Source organism: Drosophila serrata, unplaced genomic scaffold (genome assembly GCF_035046125.1).
Source record: "Drosophila serrata isolate PLE 108 unplaced genomic scaffold, ASM3504612v1 contig_276, whole genome shotgun sequence".
Taxonomy (NCBI): domain Eukaryota; kingdom Metazoa; phylum Arthropoda; class Insecta; order Diptera; family Drosophilidae; genus Drosophila; species Drosophila serrata.
In genome coordinates, this window is record NW_028257174.1 from 5,700,555 (window position 1) to 5,717,144 (window position 16,590).

Consider the following 16,590-nt stretch of genomic DNA (forward strand, 5'->3'; position numbering starts at 1 on the left):
TAGTTACTATATTTCCCATATTTCCCACATTTCCTATATTTTCTATATTTACTATCTTAACTATATTTCCTATATTTACTATATTTCCTTACTTCCTTTATTTACTATATTTACTATATTTACTATATTTCCCATATTTACTTTATTTTCTATAGTTAATATAGTTACTATATTTCCCATATTTCCTATATTTTCTATATTTGCTATCTTAACTATATTTCCTATATTTACTATATTTCCTATACTTCCTTTATTTACTATATTTACTATACTTACTATATTTACTATATTTCCTATATTTCCTATACTTCCTTTATTTACTATATTTACTATATTTACTATATTTATTATATTTACTATATTTACTATATTTTCTATAGTTACTATATTTACTATATTTACTATATTTCCTATATTTACTATATTTACTATATTTACTATATTTCCCACTATATTTCCTATATTTCCTATATTTACTCCATATTTTCCATACCTATGCTCTAGTTTATTTCATTTTCTGTGTCACCTATTTATCCTATAATTTTACTATGTAAATATTACATCGTCATCGTCATTGTTGCATCTTAGCATCTGTTGTTCTCATTAGCATTGTTCCCTTTTTGTCTCATTTTCATTTTCCCTGTCACTGTCTTTTGTGGCCGCCGCGCCTTTGACTCATTATAGCTATATGCACTTTATATGTGCATAACTACATATATATAATAATACTAGGTAGTATTTTATATAGGTACTATTATATACAGCATCATCTCATCATCATCTCAAAACACAAGCCAAGTTGCAGTTTTGATTTCGCCTCCAGTTGCCGGTCGCCTGTCAACGCCGCCTGATCGTCGGTTGTGCAAATAATATGTAAAAATCATATATATTTAAAAATATATATATAATCCACTCAAATCGCGTGTATAAAAACAAAAACTAAGAAGAGTCACAAGTACTTAAGATTAGACTAATCGGAACTATGTATATAGGCGCCACTATCAGTGCAAAAATATACATTTCCTGCAATTCTCTTATTTTTATTGCCTTTGAAAACTTTCCTTAATTAAAAAGTAGGTTTATTTCATTTCAAGAAATTTATCAAAATTCTTGTAATTCCCCTTTTTGCCTACATATTCAAGATTTTTCATCATCATTTCTGGATATTTACAAACTTGAAAATAAACCTTAACCAAGTGTTCTCTCTCTCTTATCTCATCCTTTTGCCTGCGTATCCTTCTAGTGCTTCCCTGATTTATGAATTCTGCAAATTTTTTGTTTGGCCCAAACAAACAAACATCCAATGTTTAAGCCAGTTGAGCGGCATTTGATTTATGGACGTGAGGAGCGGAGCCTGAGTGCCGCATTTGACCGCATTACCAGGCGGGAGAGTAGGCCAGCTAGACAGTCATTCCATCAGTCAGCCAGTCAGTCATTCCATCAGTCAGTCAGTCAGTCAGTCAGTCGGTCAGTAGTAGTGACTATAATTAAACACTGCAGGCCGATGTTGGCACAGTTTTTCTTTTAGTTTTTTTTCTGTTGTTCCTCTTTCCGTTTGTCCAGTTCAAATTGAAAAGCAAGTACTAAGCTTAGGGCTTTCCTAAGCGGGAATCGACTTCTAGATACCCTGTACAAACTTTCATTTAAATGAAATAATTTTATGATTATAAAACCTCACAATTTGTGACATATACAACCTTTGAAAAGGAATATTGGGCTATTATAAGCCAGAAAATATCTATTGATCTGTACCTTATCGATGACTGGTACACGAATTAATATTTTTACGTTTAAATCATTATTTGTAGTGGCAATAAATCAGTATTGTGTTTGAAATATTTTTACTACATCAATATTATAACATTTTTTATCAATATTTATACTTGCTATAAGTCCACATTCAGTTTTATATGTAAAACTGTGCCTAAAAAGAGCCTGAACTTAGTTTAAATTATCAGCTATAAGTCCACATTCAGTTTTATTTGTAAAACTGTGCCTAAAAAGAGCCTGAACTTAGTTTAAATTATCATTATTGAACAAATATAAAACTTTATCAAAAAAGTGAAGTTAAAGATACTAAAATAAAAAAAAATTGTATCAAGAAACGTAATATACGAATAATATTTTTCGATATTTTAACGTCAGAACGTTTTCTATATTATACTTTATTATATAATTTAAAATTTATTGCATCAAATTTGACGAAACTATGATATTGCTTTGTTTTTTTTTTTTTGTTAGATTTTTATTACTTCTATGTATCAAACTATACGATATTTCTAATATTGTATTATGATATGAGCTCAATATTATTGTAGTTATAACAATTTTTCTAAGTATCCTTCGTTTCGATATTTTCCATAAGATATTGGGTTTGCATTTTTCCCATATTTTGTTTTCATATAAAATTTAATCTTTTGTTGTTATTTCAAATTTGTATATATCTAATGATATATTCATTGAGTTTGATATTTTGTATGTTATCTGTATAATTTTAAACTCTATCTTTTAACTTTTCCCCTGTATAAATTGTGCCTTAACCTCTTAGAAAAGTTAATTCCAGTCTTATTAGATATTCTCATTTCTATAGGATATCTTTTCCCTAATCTTAGTACGTGCATACCCTTCTCCTTCTGATACCCTTCAACTGAGACAAAGGCTGGGGCAGTGGCAAATGATACGAAATGAAAGGAGCGCGAGTACGAATCAAAACGGAACGAAACGTGACTAGGCCAATGTTGACGTCGTCGCTGCTGCTGCTGCTGCTGCTGTTGCTGTTGCTGGTGTCGCAAAAGTTGCTGCAACAGTTGTTGCTGCTGCTGCTGCTGCTGCTGCCGCTCGCTCTGGTGACGTCCGCACATCTCCATGCCGGTGACAGCGATTCGAGTCGCACATATGCCTATATATATATAGCACACATATAGCCACACATATAGCATCCAGCATCTTGGCCTGGTCACGTGCTCCGGCTTCTGCCGTTCCCGTTGCAGTTTGCAGTTTGCCACCTGCAACATTTTGCAGCTGTGACCCTTCCCAGGACCCTTTTTCCACATAAATCACCGTCTTCCTACCACTTTTTTTTTGGGTGTGAGAACTTGCGTTGCCTACATTCCAGCGCCCCCCAAAGACATCCTTTCAGGGTATCCATCATTCGGTGTCAAGTCCGAGCTGGGTCCGTTCACCGCCACTCAGGATTGTTTGCCACGTCAATCATCATTACGGGACAGAAATAAGACTGTGAATCTGAGGCAAATATCAATATTGATGCTTGGTTTTATTTGGAAAATCGAAAGAGTAATTTTTAAGGCAATATTTTCTTTTGTTTTAATATTTTTGTTGAATTTCTTAAAACATTTATTAAGCAAGGCAATAAGGTATGGGAATTATTTGCCCAAAGTGCGTATACGTAATATTGATTTTATTTTTTTTTTAAATATTTTAATAACAACACTATTTAAAAAATTGAAAGTGTAATTTTAAGGCAATATTTTAATGTTTTCTTTTTTTATATATATATTCTATAATTATTTAAACATTTAATAAGCAAAGGATTATGGGAATTAATGGCCCAATGTGCGTATACGTCATATTGCTTCTATCTTTCCTTCTTTTTTTTGTTAAAATAGTTTAATAACAACAAAAAATACTGGTTTTATTTTGAAAATATTATAAAGTACTTTTAATGCAATATTTTTATTTTTTTTTTTTATTTATATTCTATAATTTTTAAACATTTATTAAGCAAATTATTGGAATTATTGGCCCAAGGTGCGTATACGTAATATTGCTTCTATATTTGTTAAAATACTATAATAAAAAAAAGAGGAACAATTTTAAGGAACAATTCTTCTTGTTTTAATATTGTTTTTAAATTATTATTACATTTATTAAGCAAAGGATTTAATTATGGGCCTCACTTGCCCAAGGTGCGTATACGTAATATTGCCTTTACTCTTTTTTAAAATATTTTAATACCAATAAATATCAATTTTGATGCTTGGTTTTATATTCTAAATCGAGAGAATAATTTTAACACAATATTTTCTTTGTTTTTTATAATTATTATTAGTTTTTTTGGGAATTAATTGCCCAATGTGCGTATACGTAATATTTGTACTACCTTAGTTAAATCAATTTAATAACAAGCAAAAAAGCATCCACAAAAAAATATTACAATTTGCTATGCATTTTTCTATTCTTTGTATTTTTATATGTAAATGTCTGAAACTAAAAAACAGACCAATCTCGGCCTCAAATGTTAATTAAGTACAAAAAAAAACCAAAGTGGTAATTGTTACTCTTTTTTTCTCCCTTTTGTTCACAGGATTTGTTTACTTTTTTGTTTGCCTGACAAGAAGTACGTGTTTTAGAGGGTTAAAAGTGTCACCGACATTGTTTCTGTCGCTTTTTATTTGTTATTTTCATGGCTATTTTGATGATTGTTTCAGGTGTGTGTGTGTGTGCGAGTGTGCGAGTGTATTTTGCCGGCAACGGAAATTTATTTTCACTTTTATTCCACTGCTGCTGCTGCTGCTGCTGCTGCTTTTGGGGCAACAACAGCAACAAACAGTAAACAAACAGGCAAACAAACAACACACCGAAGCTTCTTTTCCCTCAAATGGGTAGCCAGGGAGCGAGCGAGAGGGCATCAGAGTGCGAGGGAGATGGGGCTAGGCGGCGTGGGAGCATGCAGCTAAGCTGTTGCACAGTGGTATGATTTCTTATAAATTTTGAAATCTAAATAAAATTTTTTTCATGAATTCCTTAAAGGCAAAATCGAAATGAATAAATTTATATGATTTTGTAAATAGATATTTTATAGATTTTCAATCGATTTGTATTGCGATTTATCGGAAAATATATTGCCTTTGTCATGGTATTATTCGTAATAGAATAATCCTTCTAAGCTAGGTAGTTTATAAATTCCTAGAATATTATTAAAGTGTTATTACAATAATAAAAAAAATGAACCTGTTTGATATTAGATTCAAATAAATTGATTTTATCGATATTTTCGAAAACGATAAAACCGATATTTTTATTTTTTAAAGCCACATTTAGGAAAGTGACTATAAAATACCTAATTTAAATAATTAAAATACTAAAATAAAATCAATAAAAACACCATAAGATTAACAAATAAATCTATAAATAATTAAAAGCAAAAATTTGAAAGGAAACTTAAATAGGATATATTCAAGAAATACTATTTCAACACAGTAAAATTTAAAAAAATATGTACCTAAGCTGAATATAATTTTTATTTCAATATTGCTCAACTAAAAACTATATTTCAACTTCTATAAAAAGAAAGCTAAAACTAAACTCTTATGAAAGATTTCTCTGCTTCTAAAAACCCACCTAAAAACACCTGACGACAATCTATAATATATATTTTGTGGTCTTTGATTTCTATCACCGTCAAAAGAGGAAAATAAAACCCTTGGTCACAGTGTGTCACTTTTCGCCACTAAACGCCTGCAGTTGCACTCACACAGTCGCAAAAAAAAAAAAGAAAGAAATAAAACAGGCGCTCGGCCTTTCCGCTCGGCATTTCCCGCTCGGCCTGCTCCCCACACATTCGGCTTTTCCGAGCAGGATAAGTTGCTCGGATGCTCGCAGATTCTGTCATAACGGCTTCGGCACTCGTGGCGCACGCCTCGCACGCTTTTCCAACAGATTGGCAGCAGCTAACCAAAAAAAAAACCCCTCTTAAAACAAATTAAGGGAATTTTGAAAATTTCCAAAATACACTAAACTTCAAATAAATTCCGTGACGCTTTTTTCAAGTTCAAAACCTAATATTTTTTTTCTGTGCTCTGAACCGCGAGTTAAAAAATCACACACTAAAAGAACGAGAGTTTAATATTAAGAAACCAACAAAAATTAAAAACCAATAGAACTGAAGCAAACAATTTTGTAAGATCCAATATTTGAATATAAACAAAAGGAGAAACAACCTCAGAAGCAGAAGCAGAAGCAGCAAAAGCAGAAGCAGAAGCAGAAGCGGCACAGCCGGCGGGTGAGTGTTAATCGTTTGGCAAACAAACTCTCAACGGGTTAAATACCACTTTTCGGTGATAAAATAATAAAAAATAACTCCCTTTATTTTGTGTGTTATTTGCGCGCGCTTTGCATTTGTATCGCAAACTGTTTGTTTTAATCTTTGCTTCATTGCGAAATGCAAATGCCAAATGAATTGAATTAATTGTGGAAAATTATCATATCTATTTCGGGCGGAAAGAGTTTTAACGATCGATTTCTATCGATGGGTTTAATGGTATTTAATTATTACAAACTGTTGCTCAAAGACACAAAGCTCATTTGAAAGCTAATTTTTACATTTAGTAGGATTTATGCTCAGCTTATTTAATTAAATTTTTTAATAATAATAATCATTTAATAATAAATTGTATTTTATTTTAGTTGGGAAGTTCTCAACTAAAAAATTATAGTAGTTTTAAGTCCTCATTAAATATTTTATATATTTATATAGAGATTCATTTCAAGTGTTCATTTTTAGTTTTAATTTAAATCGTTTCCTTTAGTGTCAAATAATTAAATGTAACATTACTTCCTTAAGCATTTATTTTAGGTATTAATATCAATTTCTTATTTCATTTATTCATTTCATTTAAATGTTCACTTCCAGTGTTCACTTTCAGAGTTCCTATTAAGTGTTCATTCATAATGAATTGTACGATACTCGCTATAGAAGTGATTGCTGGATTTAAGGGCGTAGAAGATCAACTAAGACAATAGGAAAATCTAACAAATGGCTGTGTTTTTACATATAAACATTTTCTATAAAAAACAGAGATAGAAATATATTCTAATTTCACCAAAATGAATAGATTTTTAATGCTTTAATTGCTAACTGCAATACGCTTCCTTTATTCTTAGTATTTATGCAGCTCTTTGCTTGAACTATTATATATAGTTTCAATACAAAAATTAACAAACTACAAACTAGGATATACCCAAATCAAATCTAATCTATTAATTAATAATAACATTTTCCGCAACTCTTTTTAAACTTGTTGCGCAGCCAGAAAATGCGTTGCGCAACTGAGAAAAATGTTGTGCGAAAAGTTGGGGGAAATTTGCAGATGCCGATGCAGTTAGTCTAAATATTTATGAAACTAGCCGGAATAAAGCAGCTTCATGTTTTCTCTCTCTCTGACATATCTATATGAAATGATTTGCGGTCCAAATATTTACTCATGTCATACTTGGTATAACTTCTCTATTGTATGGTAAACACGCTGTCAGATTTCCCCCGAACCGTCCGTTGCCCCCATTTCCTATTTCCATTTCCACAAAAATGTTCCGAAAAATAAGGATGCACATTCTTGTGCCATCGTCTTTTACATGCGAATGTACATATGTCTGCAGGATGTACAATATGTCTGTGTATAAAGTGAGGGGAATGGAATGGAAAGGCAAGAATGGTGACATTTTGTATTTATATTTCAATGGGAGACACAGGGGGACGTTATGCAGGACTTGCATATGTACGATCTGGGGTGTGTGAGCTCGTTAGCATTGTCCAAAGTGCCGTCGTGAAGTGTTTTTGTGTGCGAAGAGCTACAGCTTCAGCGGCATCGGCGGCCTTAAACGTCCCTGACTCTCGCTCTCTCACTCGCTCGGTCTCTCTCTCTCTTTCTAATGAACTGACAGTGGAAGTGTGCACCGGAATCAGTAGCACCTGGGAAAGCACCTGCAACCGCTTCGAACACCCTCATTATCGGCCAGAGGTTGTGGCCAACTTAAACGTTCTTGTAATCAAATTGTGCCACTTGCGGGGCACTGCAATGTCATCTCGACCACATCTGCTGGAAGTCCAACTCGCTGGACATTATTCCAGATGCACTGGAAGAGGTGGTGTATTTTCTATACATTTTGGTATATATTAATTAAGGTTTTAGTTGGTTTACTGCCTCTACATTTGATGGAGTTCGTCAAATCATATTGGTTTTTATATTTAATTGATTCATTGCAGGGCTGGAATGCTTTGATTGCTGATTGGTGTTCATTTTGTGGGTTCATTTTAGGTGTTCACTTGAAAATTTGTATTTTAGGAGTTCATATTAATTAAGGGTTCAATTATTTGATGTGGGGTAATTTATATATATATTTATATAAATATTATTTTATTTTTATATTAAGTGCTTATTATAAGTATTAATTTTAGGTGTTCATTCCAAGTTTTCATTTATTTGAAGACCCCATTATAAGTATGCATTTGAATTGCCTTTTAAAAGTATTCTGTTTTAGTATTTTCCACAAGTTTTAATGGGAACTGTTTTTTTAATAGTGTTCACTGGAAGTGTCAGTATTCATTTAAACTGGTATGTTTTTAAATTGATTTAACTAAATTTCGAATTACCTTTTAATACCTTTTAATTAGTTCATCTGCTGGTATTTAGTTTGAATAATTACTTATTTTTATTAAACAAGTTATTTAGTTTCCAGAATTCTTCATTACAGCGTTCATTTTAGTTGTTCATTTTATATTCCACTGTGCATTAATTAAATTTCCTTCTCTAGTTTCTACTTCGTTTCTTTGCAATTATTTCCAGTGTAAAACCCTCCTTCTCCCCTGCTCTTGTCAAGTGCCACACATCTCTTTTGGGGTTCGTAACAAAAGTTGCTCCGCTCAGAAACTGTGTCAAATGTTGTTTTTTTTTTCGAGGGCGGCATAAAATGGGGTTTTGGAATGTCCCCGCTCCTGTCGATGACAAATAAATGAATTCAAATACGGGTGCTGATGCCGATGCTGATACCGATGTTGATTCCCAAAACGAATGCGAATGCATTGCCTTTGTCCTCGCCGCCGGCATGGTACACGGTGGCGTATGCGTAATGTGCAAATAGTGGCCGAAAATGGTTGTTTATCAGCTGCGAGTTTTGCTAGCAAGTGTCTAAACAAAAGAGCAAAGCATAAACAAACCCAAAGTCGACAGAACGTTTTCAAAACGAACGCAATAAATGCGAAATTCGTCAAAACACAAAAATAGGAAAGGAAAGGAGTCCAGTTAAGAGCTCTTGATATCATTAGAAGTCATTGGCATTTCGTCTGAATCGTGAGACTTCTCTTAGGGCCACTTGTGTGTACATAAAAATAAATCCCTATATATATACATCTATTGTCATATATTTTTATTCATGCATATTTACACGCATAAATATTTGCAAGGAAATAAAAAAAGCAACTACTGCTTCATGGAATTTATTTTCACATTTTTATTCAATTTCCGTATAGTTCTTGGGAAATTAGAAATTCTTTAGTATCATATTTCTTGAAAAACTAATAAAACGAATTAGATTGGAATTTATTACTGGCCGCAACAAGTCGTTGAATAAGGACTTGGATGCTGTTCAAAGACTTCAAAAGAAATCACATAGCAAAACACACACACTGGCAGAGAATGTCCTTAAATCGATTTTGAAGAACTTGAAGGATTTATAATAAACTTGATCTGTGCCCCAGGACAAGTTATTGGTCTCCCCGAAGTTCCTTTTTTGTTGAGTCCAAAAGTCGAACCCCCTCGGGCAATAGGTCATTTGTCAACAACTACACTTGCTTTCAAATTAATAGGTTATCAATATTTATAGGTTTTAAATTTAATATTTACTAATATAAAAAATATATTTATATATATTTCGAATAGGTAGGAACATAAGGAAAATGTTCTTTTCTAAAAAGCTTATTTATTATATAGAAAATAGTGGCTTGAAAATATTAGAAATATATTATATTATGATAAAAGCAGAAATTTTGAGCTGCTAATAATATATTTTATCATTTTAAATAAAAGAGTAACTATTCTAATTTATTTTAATTTAATAAGTAGAGCTATTAAACTTATTTAAAGTAACTTTTGTAATTATTTTCCCTTTTTGCCAGTCTTTATTTCATGGTTTACTTTAAGTTTTTGCTTTCATAGTTAATTTCCCGTGTAAATTAACCATTCAAAATTTTTTAAAATATACATTTTCTATTATTTAAAGTATTTTTTGCGTAGTTTTTAAAGGCATTTCCCTATTTGTTAGTCAGCTGTCGCTTTTTCTACCATTTTTAAGGGACATCTGTGTGTGTCGCTTGACGGGTCATAATTGTTGGCAGTACTCAAATATCAATTGTTATATAAAAGTGCGACTGTATCCGTTTCCAGCGCAACTAATTAATCACCCTTGGCTTCCTCCCCGCCAGCTCAGCTCGGCTTTTGTGATTATGGCGCAGCCAGGAGCCAGGAGCCAGGAGCCGGGAGGGAATTCTTCTTCAATTTGTTGGCACAAATTGTGATTGGAATGTATCCCGGGATACCAACCGGGGCAAAAGCGAAATTAATTAGCGTCTACCCCCTTTTATTTTTAATTTCAAGGACAACTTAGAGAATGCACATGTGCAATGCGATTTATTTATACATTTCTCCTTTATCCTATATAGTTTTTCCCATCGTTTTTTTAATCTATTTGTTTGCTTTAACAATAAACCCTTTAAAAGTTTTACTATTCGCTTTCCGTCCTCTAATTGCACAATTGAATTGAACTTTGTTTACCGCCAAATGGGTTGTGCAAAAAGTCTATAAAAATAGTCGAAGATTTAATACTTTCTCTTTAGTATATACAAAAAATAATAAAATATAAAATAAATTTGTTAAAAAATTAGGGTAATAAAAATTTTAGTCTGAAGCTCGCAACGCAGTGAAATAATCATTTCCGACCCTATAAAGTATATATATTCTTGATCAGCATTAATAGGAGAATAGATCTAGCCTTGATTAAAGGTAAAAAAATTTACACATTTTTCTCAACATTTTACATCATTAAAATTGGCAAAAAAAAATCGACAAAAATGTAAATTTTTTTAATATTAACACTTAATATGCAGATTTATAAAACTTATAAAAACTAGCAAACAAAAGTTTTCCGAACTAAAATTAATGCATTTTTGGCTATGTTATGGTTTATTGAAACTTTGATTCATAACAAAAAGGTATTATATGAAAATATTGATAAATATTAATGTAAACATAGAATATTGTAACACCCTGTGAATTGATAAACCATAAAACCTAACATTCAATATATCTTTTTCCTGTTTAGATAGTTTTTAATAATTTTTTAAGTAAGTAACCTTGGACTTTTTAAAAATTCAAGTCAGAATTTCACACAACGAATATACCCCTCAATTAGAGGGCAGTTGCTATCCATCACAATCGATGACAATGGCGTTTTGGGAGATGATCCCTTGAATAAGCGTTCACCCTCTCACGCCCTTTGAGTTCCCGGTTTGCATTTAACGCTGAATTTGATACATATGAAAAAACAAATTCATTGGCATCATCCGACGGCGGGAAATCGCATAAAAGCAGCGGAAAAAACAAAAGGGGATGAGCTTGGGGGGCTTTTCGCCCCATGTTATTGAAACAATAAATCAATTATATATAGTTCGTATACCATTTTATTCAATTTTTATATATTTTTTATATAAAGACGAAAGTGAACAAAAAAAAATGGTAAACTCCCAGAGAGAAGCGTCGAATCAGGCAAAGTTTATTTTTAATCAAAAAGGAAGAACGGCAGCGTCGTTTTCCCCACGGATTGACGTCAGTTTCAAATGCAGTCGCTTGGCCTATAGCTCCGCCTATAAACGGAAATCGGCAGACAACAAAAAAAATCTTTAAAAAATATATAAAAAAAAAATCAGACAAAAAAACGCTGCTACTGAAAATCGGATGCTTTTCCAGCGGAAGCCTCCAGCCATCAAATATTAACAAGAAATCTTCAATCTTAACTGGGGAATTGAACTGATTGTTGCCTTTTAAAAATTAATATTAAAAGCGAATTAATTGTTTAAGTTTTAAGTTTAAAGAAGAATTTTAAGTAGAATTCAGTTATATGTTTAAAAAAAAAAGTTTGTCTTAAGCATATTATTAAAAAATGGCTTAAAACTTAATTTATTCCTTCCCTTAAGGTACTTTCTAGTTGAAACCTTAGATGACATTAATTAGTTATAATAAATATATAAATACAAAATCGTATAAATATAAAATGTATTAATTTCCCTTATAAAATCAATTTTAAATACTTTTGCTTTATCACAAATTATAAATACTTTCCTTATGGCTTAAATAAAAATTCCAAAAACTGAACCCACCTAAATATGTTCACAAATGTTTACTCAACTGTTGTTTCTGTTTTAAAAGAAAATTCCATTAATTTCATTGATTTCCAATAATAGTCTTCAAAGTCAATATTTTGAAATTTATGAAAATGTAAATAAAATAAAAATTATATAGACACGGAATCGAAAATACAAATTGTTTACTTTAAAACGCTTTTATTTGGAACATAATCAAACACGATTTGTTTTATGAATAGGATGTACAATTGATCAATAATGAAAGGGATATATATATATACATATATAGATATTGATATATAAATATATAGTTTAAATGCTACAAATTGTGTTTGTTTTTGAAAGAGTTCTCGATGGAATTACTGTCTGGATTAGGGTTACATTTATGATGACAAAAAACCGAAATCCTTCAAGAGTTTACTGTCAATGGGTTGTAGAACTCACTCATAAAAGGATGTCACACACACACACACCCCACACACACCTCCTTTTTTGGATATATGTATCTAAGTGTGTGTGTCTGAGTCTGAAAGCGTTTTCTTCTAGTTGTTTTCTAGCTGCCTCTCTCCCGCTCTCTTCTTGTTGTGGCAAAATTCTCAACTAAATCGGCTTAGTGGCAGCACACACACGCACACACTCTCCTCCCACACACACACACACTCTCCTTCATGGGCGTGGCACAGGAGCAAACACCTCTTAAATTTATTTGCGCATTTGAGCGCATTTAAAACGGAATTCGATGCCGCCGGCAGCGGGGATCCTTGCACCTCAGACGTGTATTACGTGACAGACTGACTTCCCATAATCCTTGCACTTGCAATATACACTGGGAGAAAAGTGTGTGTGCATAAGGGGAATTAATCTAGACAAAATTAACAGCGCTTTAGGCACACAAAAATAAGTTTAAAACTAGTATTTATTATTTATATCTGGTTCAGTTCTTTTAAGCTATATTTAGGTATATAAAAATATCTATAAATTTAAATATATTATAAATATATAAAATATAATATTTAATAATAATAATATTCATAAATTATAAATTTTTCTCACTTAAAAGTTTTGAGAGGCCCTTAATCAGTTTTTAATTTTCCCAAATTCACTTAAAATATTTTTTGGGCCTTAGTCATACCCAGAGAAAAATATATATATTTTATATAGCTGATATAAATAGCTTTCGTTTATATAAATATTTATTATTTACACCTAAACTCTTCACTCGTCTTTCTATGGTTCTAAAATCTCTTATATGTAAACACTCAGTCAGAAAAAAATAACAAAAGCAAAATCGTAAATTATTCTATTCTATAGGAAAGAAAAGTTGTTAAATATCAACAAAAATAACAAATTTAGAAAAGAAATGCGTTAGTTTTAAGATACAAAAAATATAAAAAAAAAACAATCAGATACTTGAAATGCAAATAAAGTTAAAATTAAGGTTAAAGGTAATTTTAAACTACTTTGCTCCTTTTTTTTATATGGCTAATTGAATATTTATTAAACTTAAAATATCAAAATATTAACAAACACCAAAATTAACAATATTTCTTTACTTTAGTTGCCTTCCCCTTTTTTCCCAGTGCATGTGAAAAATTGTGATAAAGTTGCCTTCCCCTTTTTTCCCAGTGCATGTGAAAGATTGTGATAAAGTTGCCTTCCCCTTTTTTCCCAGTGCATGTCGCTTTACCCGTTAGGTTCGCACAACTTTTCCTTCTTCCTTTTTTTTTAAGATTTCATTATTGGTTTTCGCCGTCGCACACATACGCTGACATTTTCATGATGTGTAACACATTATTATGCCATATGCTTTTTTATTTTTATTATTTTCGTTTCCGTTCTTATTTTATTTTGCTTTTTTTTGTGGCTCAGCAAATGCAGCAGCCGAACCGTTGCCGCTGTTGCCGTAGGCCAACAATGAGTGGGCAGAGTAAGAACTGCCGAAGAAGTGCAGGACCAAAGAGAAGAGGAAGTGAAAGAGGATGAAAGGGGGATAAAAGAGGGGAAAGAAGAGAAGCAGGAAGAATCTTCTTGCTCGTCGTCGTCCTTATCGTCCTTATGCCGCATTACATTGGACTGAGCCTTGTGCAAAAGCCTGTGGGCATCAAAATACACACACTGATACACTGGCAAAAAATATATGCATTAAACTTCCCAAAGAGAAAAATTGTATTCCTAAGGAATTTCCACCCTAGATCTTCCTCTTGTTATCTTTATTGATAACATTTTTTCTTGTTTAATCATAACGAATAGATTTTAAAGATTGTTCTTTTAGAAGTCCCCTAAAATTCTCAAGTTTAAAGATGGTGTCTTTATTTTGAAATAAAATTAATCCTTAACAATATTTGTACCCTTGCAGGGTATTATAATTTCAATCAGAAGCTTGTAACGTAGTGAAGTATTAATTTCCGACCCCATAAATCATATATATTCTTGATCAGCATCAAAAGCCGAATCAATCTAGACATCTCCGGAGGGAAAACAAAATTGTCAAATTTTTTCATAATTTTATAAGGGGTTACATCGTTAAAATTGTCAAAAATTTCATTAAAAAAATCGAATTTTCTTACATTTTAAATTGAGTATGCAGATTTATAAAACTAATAAAAACTAACATAAGAAAGCTTTCCGAATTAAAATTAATGCATTTTTGAATGAGTTATACATTTTTGAAGCTTTGATTTTTAGATAAATTGTCATATAAAATTATCGATAAATATAAACTCAAAGAATGGTATTATAGTTTCAGTCAGAAGCTTGTAACTTGGGAAGGAGTCATTTCTGACCCTATAAATCATATATATTTTTGATCAGCATCAACAGGGGAATCGATCTAGCCATCTTAGGGAGCAATTTTTATGTTTTCAATTTTTCAACATTTTTTAAGGGGTCGCATCGTTAAAATTGTCAAAAAAAAATCGAAAAAAATTTAAATTCTTTTACATTTTAAATAGAGTATGAAGATTTATTAACCTAATGAATACTAACATAGGACAGCTTTCAGAATTAAAATTAAAGTACTTTTGGATGAGTTATGAGTTTTTTAAGCTTTTATTTTGTCCAAAAATTAGTCATATCGATAAAAATCCATTCCAAAGAGTGCGAGTATTTTATATCGTTAATTTGTGGCCCATCTTAGGCATTGTTTTAAAATAATTACAAATCTCTACTGGAACTTTGAACCAGATTTCTTCCATATATATTCTCCTTAAAAATACACATATTTGCATCCCAAAAAACAAACTTCTCCTTATGGAAATGTTGAATTTTGAAAAAAAAAAAAAAAAAAAAAGAGTTAAAGAGAAATGCAATGGAGCAGTTAACCAAGGACTGCATTCCGGACTCACACTGACTGACTTATTGTTAATTTCGTTTGTGCTGTGCGCTGCCATGGCAATTATTTTGCCGGGAATTTCTAATTGAATCGACGCCATTAGAGCAGCAAAAGTGGCAGCATCAGCATCAGCAGCAGCTTCAGCAGGAGCAGCAGCCCCATTCCAGCCACTTGCGATCCTTAATTTATGCACATCCTCGCCAGTTGTCCTTGCACATGGCATGCATAACATAATTGGCAAATTGCAATTGCCAGGACACCACAAAGACAGCGACAGAGACGAATGTCAAATGAAAGTTGCTGTCAGGACCACTTCCAGGAGCTACTGCCAGCTAGCAGTTATAGTTCCCTTTACTTTCCCCCGCTTTCCCTGCTTTCCCTGTCGGAAAATGAGCTAAGAAGGCAATTAAAAGGAGACAACACTCAATGCAAAATGCCAGCAAAATGTTCCCAGAAATGGAGTATCACAACAAGAAATCAAATGAACATAAAAAATAATAAGTATTACTATTAAAATTCAAAATGCTCAACATCATATTAGTGAAATCTTGCTTTGAATCATATTTCCTGCCTTAAAATTATGATGAAAATTCGCCTGGAAAATGCACTCAAATGGCAACTTGTCTCTTGGCGGCGGCATAGTTTTCGCTAATTTCACTTAACTTGCTGTGCGAAATTTGCATGCAACACAGGTGCTGTGTGTGTGTGTGTGTGTGTGGTGTGTGCAGCACTTTGGGCCACTCATAACCAATTCCCTTTGGGGCCGCAAACTATAAGCTGACTTCTCAACTTAATTTGGCAACATATTTAAGGGTCTAAGCCAAACAGCCGGCGGCTAAGGCAAAAATTGCCTGTATTTTCCCCATAGGTTTTCATTCATTCATACCGGATTTTTCCTTTGGCTTTCTCTTTTTCCTTGAAAGCCACTTGAGATAGAATTTCATTTTTGTAACACAAAAATGTTTTCAAATAATGTGTTTTCTATTGTTGCTAAAAAAGGATGGAATAACGAGTGTTTTCAATATGGTTTCTTAATTTATAACTTCTTTTTTATTAGTTTATTTTTTTTAAGAAATGTATACCCTTCTTAATTATTATTTAAAGGCTA

At 32.1% G+C, this 16,590-nt stretch overlaps 1 protein-coding gene across 8 annotated transcripts in view; it reads left to right on the forward strand.

Annotated features, from left to right (window-relative positions):
- The first annotated feature begins 778 nt into the window (after nt 1-778).
- Nucleotides 779-16,590, forward strand: part of Pdfr (Pigment-dispersing factor receptor) — a 42,572-nt gene continuing 26,760 nt past the window's right edge. The window contains exons 1-3 of one of the 8 annotated variants that reach the window (XM_086835730.1): nt 819-1,073; nt 4,325-4,357; nt 5,832-6,022. The gene's annotated coding sequence lies outside the window, so the exon portion shown is untranslated. Of the gene's footprint in view, nt 1,074-4,324; nt 4,358-5,679; nt 6,023-16,590 lie in introns of all 8 variants that reach the window. The other 7 variants (XM_086835737.1, XM_086835729.1, XM_086835734.1 and 4 more) reach the window with 7 other exon arrangements.